Here is a 14814-nt window from a genome sequence, read left to right as displayed (position 1 = left end):
AAAGCCAGTGCACTGTATTACAGAACTAAGTTAGCCTGTCACAATTACACAATCTACGACCTTCATTCCCATGATGCCAAATGTTACTTTTAGCATGAAGGTGAAGGGGGGTTAGATGCCGGCACATTTGCAACTTGTCTTCTGGATTACCTGAACAACAACGAAAGGTGCAAAGCAGCATCCACTATAATCATGTACTCAGATGGATGTTCTTACCAGAACAGAAACTGATTCTGATTTAGAAACAAAGTTCTTGCTAATGCACTGTATGACTTCTGCTGCAAGACCAAGAGGGGTAGAGAATAGCGAACGAAGAACATAGCATAACACGGGTTCCGTATCAGGTGTAAGATGAGGCCAGTAATACAGCAGTAGTAATGACAGTAATTATAATTAAAGTATTAACTGCTAACATAGCAATACAACTAATAGTGTAAGTAATTTCTAATTATAGCAGCAGGTGTTGAGTGGAGTTGTAGGAGCAACAGGAGACTTGTCATCACAGATCAGACTCTACAGCTCCAGAGGCAGAAATACCTGCAGAAAGAGACAGAAGAGGAGAGAGAGACGGGAGAGCACAATACTACAGGAAAGGGGACATACTGAGTTAGTAACACTACAATGCTTAAAGGAACAATAGTGTGAGACAGTACCTAAATGGATATGAAGTTAGTATAGGATTTTATGCTAGTCTGTAAGTACTAAGCTCAGGTTTTGAACAGTACTATGTTCAATTTGTTCAGTATTATTGGAGCTTTTGAATAAAATAATAAAAATAGTATTGCATACAACTGTTTGTAGTTGAAAATTAATGTTTTTGCTTCTACAGAGTTTACAGCCAGTACTCATTGTCATTATTATGCAATTAATGAACATTATGGGAAACTCAGCCACATTAATTTCCAGTGGACACCAGACACCAAATTTAAGGAATTTCTCACTTAAGGAATTCTGACCCTAGTATACCACAATGTAGTAACTATTACAGTTACTACAGTTTTGAACCTCTTCCAACTTGCACCAAATGCAAAAGCTCCTATCTACAAAATGATTCAGAAAAAGTGAGGAAAAACCTCCTATCTACACTTTGTAAGGCACTAATACTTAGTTGGTATTGATAACACATTCTACAAGAAAATAGTAAGTTTTTTTTAGTTTTCTCAAAAAGTAAATTTTTCAGATAGGAGGTTTTGCTCTTCGGCCATCGATATGGGACTCAGGCTTATCCCCACCTGGGTCTGTCACATCATCTTTTGCTTATACTACATCCTTGTTATACACTAAAAATAAGGACTGCTGGGCCCATGGTTAAAACAGTAAGAACGTGGCCTGAGGATGCTATCCCTAAGCTCCAAGACTGCTCTCACCATAAGAACTGGTATGTATTCCGAGGCCAGGGCATGCAGACGCGTGAGTCCCTGGATGAATACACCACAACAGTATTGGACTACATCAACTTTTGTGTAGACTGTGTAACATCCTGGAAGCAGGTATACATGGTAATTAAACTGGTTTTGTTTGTTATCTACAGAAAATAATTAGTTGCCACTACTTAAGTCATTTTGAATCAGCCACCACATTTGACACTAGAGTGTTGTTCCATACACTGCCAACTATTGGCCAGTTAATGTAAGTCTAACACAAATTTCTCAAAACCAAGATGGCCAGACATGCTGAGTAGCTCGCGATTATCTTGCCAATTCTTCTATAGTAGGAGACCCCTGCAGGTAAAAAAAGGTAACATCAAGTAACATTTAAGGAATAATAGCATTGTTAAAATTTCCAAATATTGATTTTATATTAGGAGGAAATTACAATTAATCATCCACTAGATTGGATATCATCCATCACTGGCTATATTTCAGCTACATTTCATACTATTACTGTGACAATATAAGATAATCCTTTATTAGTTTCACAGCAGGGAAATTTACATTGTTACAGAGGGAGCAGGGATTGTAAAAAAATAGAAAAAGGCATAAATACAAGTAAAATACCAAACAAGATATAAACAAGACAATATTATAAAAATACAAACAAAAAACAACATACACGGGACAATTTAATAAAAATATAAACAAAAGAACAATATACATAGGACTAAGGAAGTTTTTCCTTGCCACTGTCGCCTAGTGCTTGCTCATGGTGGGATCTGTTGGGTCGCTCTCTTTAATTATGATAATCTAAAGAGTACGGTCTAGACCTCTACATGAAAAGTGCCTTGAGATTACTTTTGTCGTGATTTGGTGCTTGTAACAGGCAGAGACGTCCATCAGTACCCCTTCCTCCTCGGTATCCGAGAGGGAGTCATCCGAGACAGAGTCATCTTCATTGGACGATGACCCCTCCTTGTCTCAGCTAGTCGAGGGAGGAGGTGACAGATTCTTTTGTAGGGTTACCCCGGCAGGTGTGGAGGTGTTGGAGGGATGGTCAGGATGGTGACGGTGGAACTCAGTGATCAGCTGCTTGTCCATGATGTGTTGAGCTGGAACCCAGGACCTTTCCTCTGGACCATATGCCTCCCAGTTGACAAGATACTGCAGGCCTTTACCCCGACGGTGGGAATGCAGCAGATGACGGACAGAATAGACCAGCCCTCCATCAATGAACTGGGGTGGTGGAGGTGGATTTGCCAGCACAAAGGTGCTCTCCCGGACCGGCTTGACCCTGGAGATGTGGAAGGTTGGATGTATACACATGGACCAAGGGAGCTGGAGTCTAACAAGTTGATGACCTTCTGGATACAAAATGGACTAATGAATCGGGGTGCCAGTCTCTTGGACTCCGCCTGCGGTCGTAGCATACCAGTCGCTGCTCTGGCCTGGACCCAAGTTCGACGGCAGCAGTGGATGAAGTCCTGAACGGACAGGCAGGAAGTCTCTTTCTCTAGAGCAGGAAACAGCAGTGGCTGGAACCTGTAGGCACATTGGAACGAGGATAGGCCTGAGGCGGAGCTGGTCAAAGTGTTGTGGGCATACTCAAACCACAGTAACTGCTGGGACCAGGAAGATGGATGTTTTGAGACCATGCACCATAGAGCAGTCTCCATTTCCTGGTTTATCCTTTCAGTCTGGTCGTTGGACTGGGGGTGGAATCCAGATGACAGACTGATGGTGGCCCCTATGAGTTTGCAAACTTCCCTCCAAAAAATAGATGTAAACTGAGGTCCCCTGTCCCAGACTAGATCAGTGGGGAGACCATGAAGTCGAAAGATGTGCTTGAGGCCAATTCTGCTGTTTCCTTGGCCAAAGGGAGTGTGGTCAAGGGTATGAAATGGGCCATCTTGCTAATTGGATGGGGGTAGACTGGTAACAAAGTCCAGGGACATGTGGGACCAGGGACAATGAGGTACAGGTAGTGGTTGCAGGAGCCCGGCGGGGGCATGTCGTGAAGGTTTATGCTGATTGCAGACAGGGCAGGCATTAACAAACTCCCGGGTGTCCTCCTCCAGAGTTGCCCACAAAAACCTTCGCTTCAGGACTTCCCTTGTGTGCTGAATACCTGTGTGGCAAGAAAGTCTGGAGCTGTGGGCCCATTGCAGGACATCTGATCTGAGAGGCTGAAGGACAAACAGGCAATCCAGCCTTGCGTAGCTCTGCTGAAAACAGCTGAAAGGAAGAGCAGGCTGGAGTACATCTCTCCCACTCGGCCATTCCCCACAGACAAGCCCTTTCTGTCAGGTGGTTAATAGTAAAAGCCACCTTAGCTTCCTCAGAGGCAAATGTGTGGGGTTGCAGCAAAAACAGGATGGAACGGTTTGTGAGATAAGGGTTGCAACCCTCCAGGCCCCCGATTCCTACCAGGGTGGGAGCTGGAGTAGGTGGCTGGGGAGCAGGAGAAGGAACCAGGGCTGCTGGTGGAGTTAGCAATGCTGCTAGCTGCTGGACATGAGATGCTAATGCCTGCTCATGTGCTGCTGCAGATTGGTGCGCTTCCAGTGCCATCGTGGCATCGTGCTGCTGGAGAACTCCTTCAACTGTCTCCAGCCGAGAAGATGAGGAAGAATGGTGTGCTGGGTCCATGACTGGCCAGATTGTACTGTAACAGTATTGTACTGTAACACTATAATCTGGTCAGAGACAAGCTACAGTACCGTTGGGGAACAGGCAGGGGATGTGGTTGAGGAGGCAGTAACCGGTAACCAGCAGAACAGGCAGACAAATCCAAGAGGGTCAGGCAGAAGGAGAGTCCAAAGACGGAAGTTAACAGGCCATAAACCGGAGAGTTCTGTCCACAAATATAACAAAATCCATAGGTGACTGGCAGGCTCAGAGTCAGGGACGGAAGGCAGGTTGGCTTACCAGGGAGTAGGCAGAGCGGGTAGGTTGAGAAAGGCAAAGATGACTAGAGCTTCAGCAGAGTCCAGGGAGGCAGAGGCAGGACAGCAGCTTGTGGCTGCAGGCAAGGAACTAGAGAACACAGAGAAATGAAATGAGTCCTCAAAAAACACAGAAGGCTCCAGATAAATATACTAGTAGAATTACTAGAGATGGCTGTAGTCATTACCACTGTAGCAGAACAGACAATCTGGCGAAGAGTGAGGGAAGGGCCAAAGCTTATATCCTGGTACTGATGAGGTGATGAGAAGCAGGTGTGCCACCATGACCACAAGCTATACCCCGTCTCTGTCAAGAGAAAAAACACACAGGGAGGAGATGGTAAAAACGCAGACAAGGAAACATTAGGAAAACACTGGGAAAACACAGGTGGCCACAGGCAGACTGTGACAAGTTAGTGTCTTTTATATTTTGTAGAGCTCAAGTACAGTGCATGATAGAAAGGTCTACAGGACAGTAGAGCAAATACCACCTCAGTCAAATGAGGATGACACTAATGGCAGTGATGATGAATGGCTGCCAGTAATGACAAATGCTAGCAGTAGTGACAGTGGAGCTGAGGATGCTGAGGGAACTGAGGATGCAAAGAATCTAAGGAGTCAGGAGCAAGGTTCAATATTTTTAAATTGCACTGAACAGTATTAAAATATGTGAACACATCAGTTTAACATTATTACAAATTCATATTATTAACATAATATATAACATAATATATAATTGTATTGATTGGTTTGTTAAATACATAGCTCCTCAGTTGAAAACTCAAATGCATGCAGTCTACCTGAGTGGATGTGAGAAACTCCTTGAAAAAAATGTGTTTTAAAAATATGAAGTTCAATTTTTTTTTTCATGCCTAAAGAAGAAAGGGTTAAGTAAATGTACTCAGTTACTTTCCACGACTGGCCTTCAGGTTTCCAACATCCTGATCCGTCAGTGCTTCACCTGAACTAAGTTGCTGAGCATCAGAAACACAGAGGAGACTGAAGAAAAAAGAACCTCACACCTCACAGTAAGGACTCCTCTGGATTCAGACTGAAACCTGTGCTGCCATCTAGTGGTTGTTACAGGCTCTGCTACACCCTGTACAACACACAGTCGAACATTTCACCTGTCTGAAATATCACAGTACTCATAGTGGTGAGTGGAGCTGCAGTATGTTGGACTAACACACAGCATGGAGCACCACATCATCTACAGCACAGACCAGAGCCACCACACAGGAAGCCAGGATATATACACTGAGTCCTGTACTATAACTTCCTCTGAATGTGAACAGAAGTGATAAATGTGCTTCTGAGAACCAGCAGAATCTGGAGTAAACCTGTGTGTGTTGACCGTCATGGTCCCTGCAGTTGTCAACTAGTTAAAATGGAGAAACTATGGGAAATAAAATGTTTCCTGGTCATTTCACTAGTTTAAAGTCTTTACCTTTGTGCTGTGGAGGTGTAATGAACCCTGATAACATGGGAGGAAATGAGGGTTTCTCAGTCCCTCTGTGTGTCAGGCTCAGAGTGAGCTGAAGTTATGGACTAACAAAGCTCTCAGTGTCGCTCAGAGGGAGGTGGTGTTGGTTGGTGTTTGTGAACAGAAACATTGAGGAATAAGGTTGCAAAATTCTGGGAATTTTTAAAATAGGAAACTTTCCATGGGAATTCAGGGGAATATATGGGAATTCAAGGGAACAGATGGGAATCAATGGGAATAAACTGGAAATTAGCAAAATTGCAGGTTAGCCTGTAACGAGGAACTTAAATGTAGTTGAAAAAACAAGCATAATGTTGGTTAGAACAACCAGATTTAATGCAAATTCAGGTGAATCTCCCCTGCACTGTGTATTCTTCCATCACATGCACAGATCGTTTCTAGAATCCTGCTCACCACAGCAGGACTACTGCATCTGAGCCCATGGACCACATCCAGTCAAGTCAGTTTGTGCCTTGCAAAAGTATTCACCCTCCTTGGCATTTTTTGTTTTCTGTTGCCTCACAACCTGGAATTAAAGTGGATTGTTTGATGGTTTGCATCATTTCATTTCCAGAACATGCTTGCAACTTTGAAGATGTGATTTCTTTTTTATTGAGAAGCAAACAACAAATATCTCAAAATAACAGAAAACTTCAATGTGCATAACTGTTCACCCCCCTAAAGTCAGTACTTTGTAGAGCCACCTTTTGTGGCAATTACAGCTGCAAGTTGCCTTGGATAAGTCTCTATGAGCTTGCCACATCTAGCCACAAAGATTTTTGCCCATTCCTCAAGGCAAAACTGCTCCAGTTCCTTTAAGTTGGATGGGTTCTGCTTGTGAACAGCAATCTTCAAGTCTGACCACAGATTCTCTATTGGATTAAGGTCTGGGCTTTGACTAGGCCATTCCAACACCTTCAAATGTTTCCCCTTAAACCACTTGAGTGTTGCTTTTGCAGTATGCTTAGGGTCATTGTCCTGCTGGAAGGTGAACCTCCATCCCAGTCTCAAATCACTGGCAGACTGAAACAGGTTTTGCTCAAGAATGTCCCTGTATTTAGCACCATCCATCTTTCCTTCAATTCTGACCAGTCTCCCAGTCCCTGCTGCTGCAAAACATCCCCACAGCATGATGCTGCCACCACTATGTTTCACTGTGGGGATGGTGTTCTTGGGGTGACAAGATGTATTGGGTTTTCGCCAGACATAGTGTTTTCCTTGGTGACCAAAAGGTTTAATTTTAGTCTCATCTGACCAGAGCACCTTCCTCCATACATTTAGGGAGTGTCCCACATGCCTTTTGGCAAACTCAAAACGCTCTTATTTTTATCTCTAAGTAATGGCTTTTTTTCGTCACTATTCCATAAAGCCCAGCTCTGTGGAGTGTACAGCTTATTGTGGTGCTATGGACAGATACTCCAGCATCTGCTGTGGAACTCTGCAGCTCCTTTAGGGTTATCTTTGGTTTCTGTGTTGCCTCTCTGATTAATGCCCTCCTTGCTCGGTCCGTGAGCTTTGGTAGCCGGCCCTCTCTTGGCAGGTTTGTTGTGGTCCCATGTTCTTTCCATTTAATGATGATGGATTTGATGGTGCTCCAGGGGATCATCAAAGATTTGGATATTTTTTTGTAACCCCATCCTGACTTGTACTTTTCTACAACTTAATCCCTGACTTGTTTTGAGAGCTCCTTGGTCTTCATGTTTGTTTGTTTTTTTGTTTTTTTTAGTGTTGCCTGTTGCTTAGCGGTGTTGTAGCATCTGGGTTCTTTCAGAAAAGGTGTATATATACACTGACAGATCATGTGACACTTAGATTGCACACAGTGGACTTGATTTCACTAATTATGTGACCTCTGAAGGTAAATGGTTGCACCAGAACTTTGTAGGGGCTTCATAGCAAAGGGGGTGAGTACCTATGCACACACCAATTTTCAGTTTTTCATTAAAGGAAATAGACAATATACATATTTTTTTCTCAGTTCACTTCACCAACTTAAACTATTTGGCGCAGATCAATCACATAAAATTCAGATTACAAAACATTTAATTTACAGGTTGCAATGTAACAAAATATGTAAAATGCCAAGGGGAGTGAATACTTTTGCAAGGCACTGTATTTGATTTATGGTATTAAAGTTTAATGAGCAAATTAAAATAAAATTAAAGAAAGAAAAAAGAAGAAGAAGAAAAAAAATGTGTTTATACAATAGCTGGCTGGTAAATCAGAGATGCTAAATGTGAGCAAACTAACACCATTTCATTAACAGTTTAAGAGGCTAGCTGTCAGGGTGCTAGCACAGCTGGCTCAACTGTGATGCCGTTTTCTGCCTTCTGTCAGTGTTCTGTTCATTCAAGAATGTAGGTTATAGTCTGATTTAGCAGCTGACTGAGAAGTGTTCATCTGCTCATCTAGTCTGTTTTTATTTATTTATCCAGCATCTATCATGAAATATTTTACAAATTTCTTACCTACAATATTTTCAGAATTCCTCAGCTTAACTTCCCAGGGAAAGTTTCAGGAAAGTTTCCACAAATGTACCCCTTTTTAACCCTACTGAGGAAACAAACACATGAGCATCAAAGGAGAGTTGGAGCATCGTGTTGGGCTGTTTGACAGCTGGAAATGAAAACACTTTCAACTGAGATGTAAGAAGGCTGTTAGGGTTGGTTTAATTAGTTTAAAGGGAAATGGCTCAGACACACTTAGAGCAAGGTTTGTGATAAGTGTTTATGTTGAAGCTGTGAAGAAACTCTGAGACTGTAAACTGTTTTCATAATGTGACACTGAAAGTTCTTGTGTTTTGTTTCTGTTAATGGAAAGCTGCACACCCAGCAAGCTTAATACATAATTTGTGTAGTGTATAACTATGCAAACACAGCGGAAAAGGATGTTTACACCTGTGTGCAGCTCAAAATGACACCACGTATCCTGATGATAAAATAATGTAGCTGTCACAGCCTCTGCTGTGACTGATGACAGGGACTGTTACAACAAGCACGAAAATGTCAGTAATCTGATTTCCTAAGGCAGCTCCATAAAAAGAACACTTCAGGCTTCTTCCTGTACATTGATCTAATCCACAGAGACTGGAAGAACTGGACTGAGGTTTCACTGACTTTCTCCATCAGCACTGTAAATGGTTAGTGAGTGAGTGCAATAAAGACATTCAAGGTTATAACTGTTTGTTCAGCTGAAGCTCGTTGTGTTTGTCTGTAGTTGTGACTTAGATGATGATCCTGTCACATTTTATGACCAGTTAAAGCAGAAAACCAGGTTATTCCACAGGATTCACTGACTTGCTAATTAAAAAAAACCTTCTCCAGTGCTGTTTATAAATATTTTCCTCTGATCAGCAGGAGTAAAGACTGACTGGAGTTAAAGAGAAAGAGGGGTGATGTAATGAAAAGTGCTGCTATGATGCTGTTTGTTTCCCTGTTTCAGCTAAAGTTGATCTAGGGTGTGTGGTGTGTTTGATTTATTGTTATGCTCATGAGTGTATAACTTCAGTATTAAGTGAATTGGTGTGATCAGCACAGGGTGTCCCCACTGAGTTTAATCAGGATTTCTCTGAAACAATTGAGTTATGGCCAGTTTCGGGTTAGGGTAACCCTAACCCTAACTTGGTGTGTATGTTCAGGAGACAGAGTAGGATGTCCCCAGTGAGTTTAATCAGATTTTGGTTAATACCCCAGATCATGTGCACTGACACTTTAGAATTTCTGTCCAAATTGGTTTTAGGTGTTTGTAGGTTGGACTCAAAATGCTTTGGTAGACCTGTTTCCAAACACGGACTAAAATTATCTACCAAGATTTCTGATGATTGGACAATTTAGACAATGTCCTGCTAAGCCCCGCCCTTGGCAACATTTCGTGATTGATGGTGGCCATGGGGCTCCTTCCAGCACATGACAGTCAAAAAGACATCAGATAATAATAATAATAATAATAATAATAATAATAAATAGTGAATTTCAGGTGATGTGAATTTTGTCCCAACAATTCCCACCATGAACAGTAGTAGTAATAATAAAGGAAAGAACATTTGAATATTTTACTGAGCAGAGTTTTAAATGATTTATATCCCTGACCCTGATCTGGTTTAAACTTGCTCCCTATGAAAACTTTACAGTAAAATGTATCTAACCATCACTTCCAAAGTTCTTATTGTTCAAGATGCTGCATGACAATCATCAGGCCCACTGACACCAGCAGAACTATCTTGCCTCCCTCCTCCTGAATTTTAGGTGCTGTGAGGTTTATAACAAAAGGGCTGAGTTTACACCAGAAGAGAAGTGAGATCAGTGCTCTCTGACTGTGTGACTCAGGATTCAGGTCAGACCACAGCACAACTACATCATGTGGACATATTGTTCATGTTCTGGACAGCCATCAGCATTGTGCCACACTTTGGATAGAAACTTCTTTTCAGGAAATACCAAGTCTTCGTCAAGAACTGATGAACAGGTTTTATTTTCTGGGAGTATTCCTGAAGGTAGTATGGGAGTATCTCTCAGCTGATGAGCTGGGACAGTATAAAGACAGCTGCTTGTTTCAGGAGGAGCAGCAGCACAGTTTGTTGGCATAAAACCATAAATGATCCTGAGAGGAAGGCACCTTTGTTATTTGGAGGTTGAAATCATTAATGTGTTTTTATGTATTAAACCAGGACCTGAACCAAGAGCTGTGAGAGACTGAACAGAACCAGAAAACACATATAAAGCTATAGTCATTACAAGAGGAGACTGACTCTGACTACATGTCCTACCTACTTACTGACTGGTATGAACTGTAGGCCTGAACTGGGCTGTAGATATAGAACTAGTCTGAAGTAGAACACAGGAGACTGCTGCAGGATGGAGCTTTATTCAGATGGCAACATACAGGGAATGTGTGTGTGTGTGTGTGCATGTGTGTGTCCACCACAGTTGGTTAATGAGAGCACACTCCTTTGAATGCTACCTTCACATTCTTCTTCTCTTTCCTGCAGAAAAAAAACAGCAGATGACATTAGAACATTGTAGTTTGATGTACGTGTGTGTGTGTGTGTGTGTGTGTGTGTGTGTGTGTGCGTGCGTGTGTGCTCGCGTGTATGTGTGTGTGTATGTGTGTGTACTTATAGATGTGTGTTACCTGTTGTGCAGGCAGAGAACACACTCTGTGCCATAGGTGGTCCCATCACTGCCACAGACTGGATCAAACTCCTTGGTGCAGGGTCCTTCATACTTGCCGCAGGCAGCCTGGACACAGGCAGGTGGTCACATGGTTATTGATGAGCCACATAGTTATTGATCAGTCACTCAGATTGATATCAGCAAATATCAGAAACACCTCTTGGATGATGCAGTTCAACTCAGCAGCAACTCAGACTGGATTCACCTGAGGATTCATTACAGGATTGACATAGATTTAATACTGGCTGCACCTAATAAACTGACCACTGACTAAATGCACAACATCAGTGGAGGTTAAAGGTCACTGAGAAGAGCCAGGTGGTTACATGCTGGATCAGTTCAGGATCTCAACAGTTTAAAGCAGCAGTGTGTAGGATTTAGTGACCTCTAGTGGTGAGAACACAGATTGCCAACTGAATACTCGTCCCCTGAACTTTCCCTCTCTGAGCGTGTTGGAGATTCTGCAGTGGCCGTCAGGTGACAAAATGGTGTCAACTTCCATGTCAATTACTCTGTCAAGAAAACTAAATATTTTATTGATGTTATTATTGATGTGAGGTGGTGTCACATTTTGTTGTCACAGCTGTGTTCATCTCTTCTCCTGAGCAGAGGAGACAGGCTGACGACTTGTTATATTAAGCCCATGAAAATCTCCCATAACTGTTATTAAGATTTTAAATCATAGATGAACAGATATTGACCCCAAACGTCTGAACATGATGACAGTGTCTCTGACGCTGATGACAGGGAAGCTAGTCCGAGTTCTCTGCGAGTTTATAGTGGATTATTATCAGTTATTATACCACTACATGAACCCACCCTGCAAGAAAACCTACCACATCATAACAGTCACCCCAGGTGAAACACTGTATATTTAGATATTGCATTTAGTTGTCTGTTGATTGTGCTGACGTGCTGACATGCTAACGTGCAGCGTGACGTGCAACGTGTTTCAGATTGCTGTCTGTCTCAGTTTATATCATTTTTCTCTTACCAACACTACATCTGTGTCTTCATCACCAACTTAATCTGCACATTCACAGTAACAGAAGTTGCTAATTCACCCTCAACTCTTTTATTCTGTGCGACTCTTTCGCCACTTCTACACCGATTCACACTATCCTCTGCTAGTGACTTTAGCTGAACTGCTAGCCATGGCTTCTTGCTCTCCTTCTCCCTCTCCTGCTCTCTCTTGCTCTACGTGTCAGATGCTCAGTTACTCCTCTGCCTCATTTAATGATGATGGTATGTGTAATAAATGTAGTTCGTTTACTGTGCTTGAGGCAAGGCTTAGTGAATTAGAGACCTGGCTCTGCACCATGGAAGCAAATTCAGTAGCTCGTGCTAGCCAGCCCCCCATAGTCAGTGCAGACCAACCAGGCATAGCTCCTGTTAGCATTGCTGCGGCAGTTCCTGAGCAGGCTGGCTGGGTGACTGTTTGTAAGGACAGGCATAGTTGGAGGCAAAAGCCCACTGCTGATCACCATTCAGTTCACATTTCAAACAGATACCCCCCACTTAGCGACACACCCGCTAAGGAGCAAACTCTGGTGATTGGCAACTCCATTCTGCGGAACGTGAAGATAGCGACACACCAGCAACCATAGTTTAAATTCCTGGGGCCAGAGTGGGTGACCCAGAATGATATCTAAAGCTGCTGACTAAAGATAAACATAAATATGGTTCGTCTGCACTAATGACACCTGACTATGCCAGTCAGAGCTCACTAAAGTTAATGTTGAGTCGATGTGTAAGACAACGTCGGACACCGCAGTTTTCTCTGGTCCCCTGCCCAATCTCACCAGTGATGACATGTATAGCCGCATGTCTTCACTCAACCTCTGGCTGTCGAGGTGGGCTTTATAGAAACTTGGAGCTCATCTGAGGGAGTCATGGTCTGGTATGGTATGGAAGAGACATTATTCATCCCACTTTCAGTCATCCCCTCATTACCCCATAGAGACTGTACCTGCCCCCCCCGATCACTTAAATTAACTAAATCAAGGCACCGGCCATGGAGATGGGGTTGCAGCCATTTTCGACTCCAGTTTACTAATTAACCTAAACATAAAATCAATTATAACTCATTTGAAAGCCTTGTTCTTAGTCTGTCACACCTAAGGTAGAAAACACTAATTGCTATTAATTGCTAGTAACTCTCGAACCTGTACACTAAGACAAATATCACACTTGAAATGGCATACTACCAAACTGAAGGAATCCTGCTTCACCTGGCAAGATAGCATTAAAATGTGTAAGAAGGCCCTCTGTAATCCCAGAACTGCCTATTACTCATCATTAATAGAGGAAAATAAGAACAACCCTAGGTTTCTTTTCAGCACTGTAGCCAGGCTGACAGAGAGTCACAGCTTTATAGATCCATATAGATCTAAAATGTTTACTATTAGAAACAACATTCATCACCGCCTGCATTCAACCAGCACTGATTTATCTCAAAACACAGGATACTAGTAACAGCTGCGAAACCTGACCTAGACTGTTTTTCTCCCATTTGCCTCCACCAGCTAACCCCAACTATTTCTTCATCTAAACCTTCAACCTGTCTCTTAGACCCCATCCCAACTCAAGGAGCTTTGCTCTTAATATGCAGTTCTGTATTGGATATGTTAAATCTGTGAACATGAACAAGCTATGTGCCACATCCATCTGTGAACCTCTCAAAACCTCTTTCTGAAAAAGACTACTCTCGATCCAGACATATTAGCCAACTATAGATCTATATCTAACCCCCCCTCTCTTTCTGAGATCCTGGAGAAAGCAGTTGCAAAACAGTTGTGTGACTTTCTACAGGACAATAGTTTGAGGATTTTCAGTTGGGATTTAGATGTATCATAGCACAGAGACAGCACTCAAAAAGTTACAAATGATCTCCTAATTGTATCAAACAATGGACTTGTTTCTGTATTTGTCTTGTTTGATCTCAGTGCTGCTTTGGATACGATTGACCATCACATCCTTTTACAGAGACTAGAGCACTTTATTGGCATTAAAAGAACCACACTAAACTGGTCCTATCTATCTCATAGGCTTCAGTTTGTACATGTTAACAACAACTCCTCCATGTACACAGAAGTTAGACACAGAGTTCCACAAGGGTCAGTGCTTGGACCAATTCTATTCACCTTGTATATGCTTCCCTTGTGCAACATTATCATGAATCACTCCATAAACTTCCATTGTTATGCAGATGATACAAAACTATATTTATCAGTGAAACCTAATGAAACCAATCAGTTAGCTAAACTTCAGGCACGCCTCAGGGACATTAAGACTTGGATGACAAGCAACTTTCTACTACTGAACTCAGACAAAACCAAAGTTATTGTACTTGGCCTCAAACACCTCAGAAATACATTTTCTAATGATGTAGTGATGCTAGATGGCATTGGCCTGGCCTCCAGCTCCACTGTAAAGAATCTTGGAGTTATCTTTGACCAGGATATGTCCTTTAACTCACACATAAAACAAACTTCTAGGACTGCCTTTTTTCACCTGCGTAATATTGCCAAAATCAGACATTTTCTGTCTCAAAAGGATGCAGAAAAACGAGTCCATGTATTTGTTACTTCCAGGCTGGACTATTGTAATTCATTATTATCAGGCTGCCCCAACAAGTCTCTAAAGACTCTGCAGTTGATCCAAAATGCTGCAGCACGATTACTGACAGGAACTAGAAAAAAAGACTGTATTTCTCCTGTGTTAGCCTCTCTACATTGACTCCCAGTCAAATCCAGAATAGAATTTAAAATCCTCCTCCTCACCTACAAAGCCCTTAATGGTCAGGCACCTTCATACCTTAAAGATCTCATAGTTCCCTACAA

At 42.3% G+C, this 14814-nt stretch overlaps 1 long non-coding RNA gene across 1 annotated transcript; it reads right to left on the bottom strand.

Annotated features, from left to right (window-relative positions):
* Positions 1–10645: 10645 nt before the first annotated feature.
* On the bottom strand, positions 10646–12378 carry LOC108888637 (uncharacterized). Its single transcript, XR_001961866.2, has 2 exons — positions 10932–12378; positions 10646–10782 (listed from the first exon to the last, which is right to left on the bottom strand). It is a non-coding gene; the product is annotated as an uncharacterized LOC108888637 (long non-coding RNA).
* Between the last annotated feature and the right edge of the window lie 2436 nt (positions 12379–14814).

The sequence above is a fragment of the Lates calcarifer genome, unplaced genomic scaffold (assembly GCF_001640805.2).
Source record: "Lates calcarifer isolate ASB-BC8 unplaced genomic scaffold, TLL_Latcal_v3 _unitig_1396_quiver_1945, whole genome shotgun sequence".
In the NCBI taxonomy this organism is placed as follows: Eukaryota; Metazoa; Chordata; class Actinopteri; family Centropomidae; genus Lates; species Lates calcarifer.
Note: the sequence above shows the minus strand (reverse complement) of the source record. Positions and strands in the feature narration are given on the sequence as shown.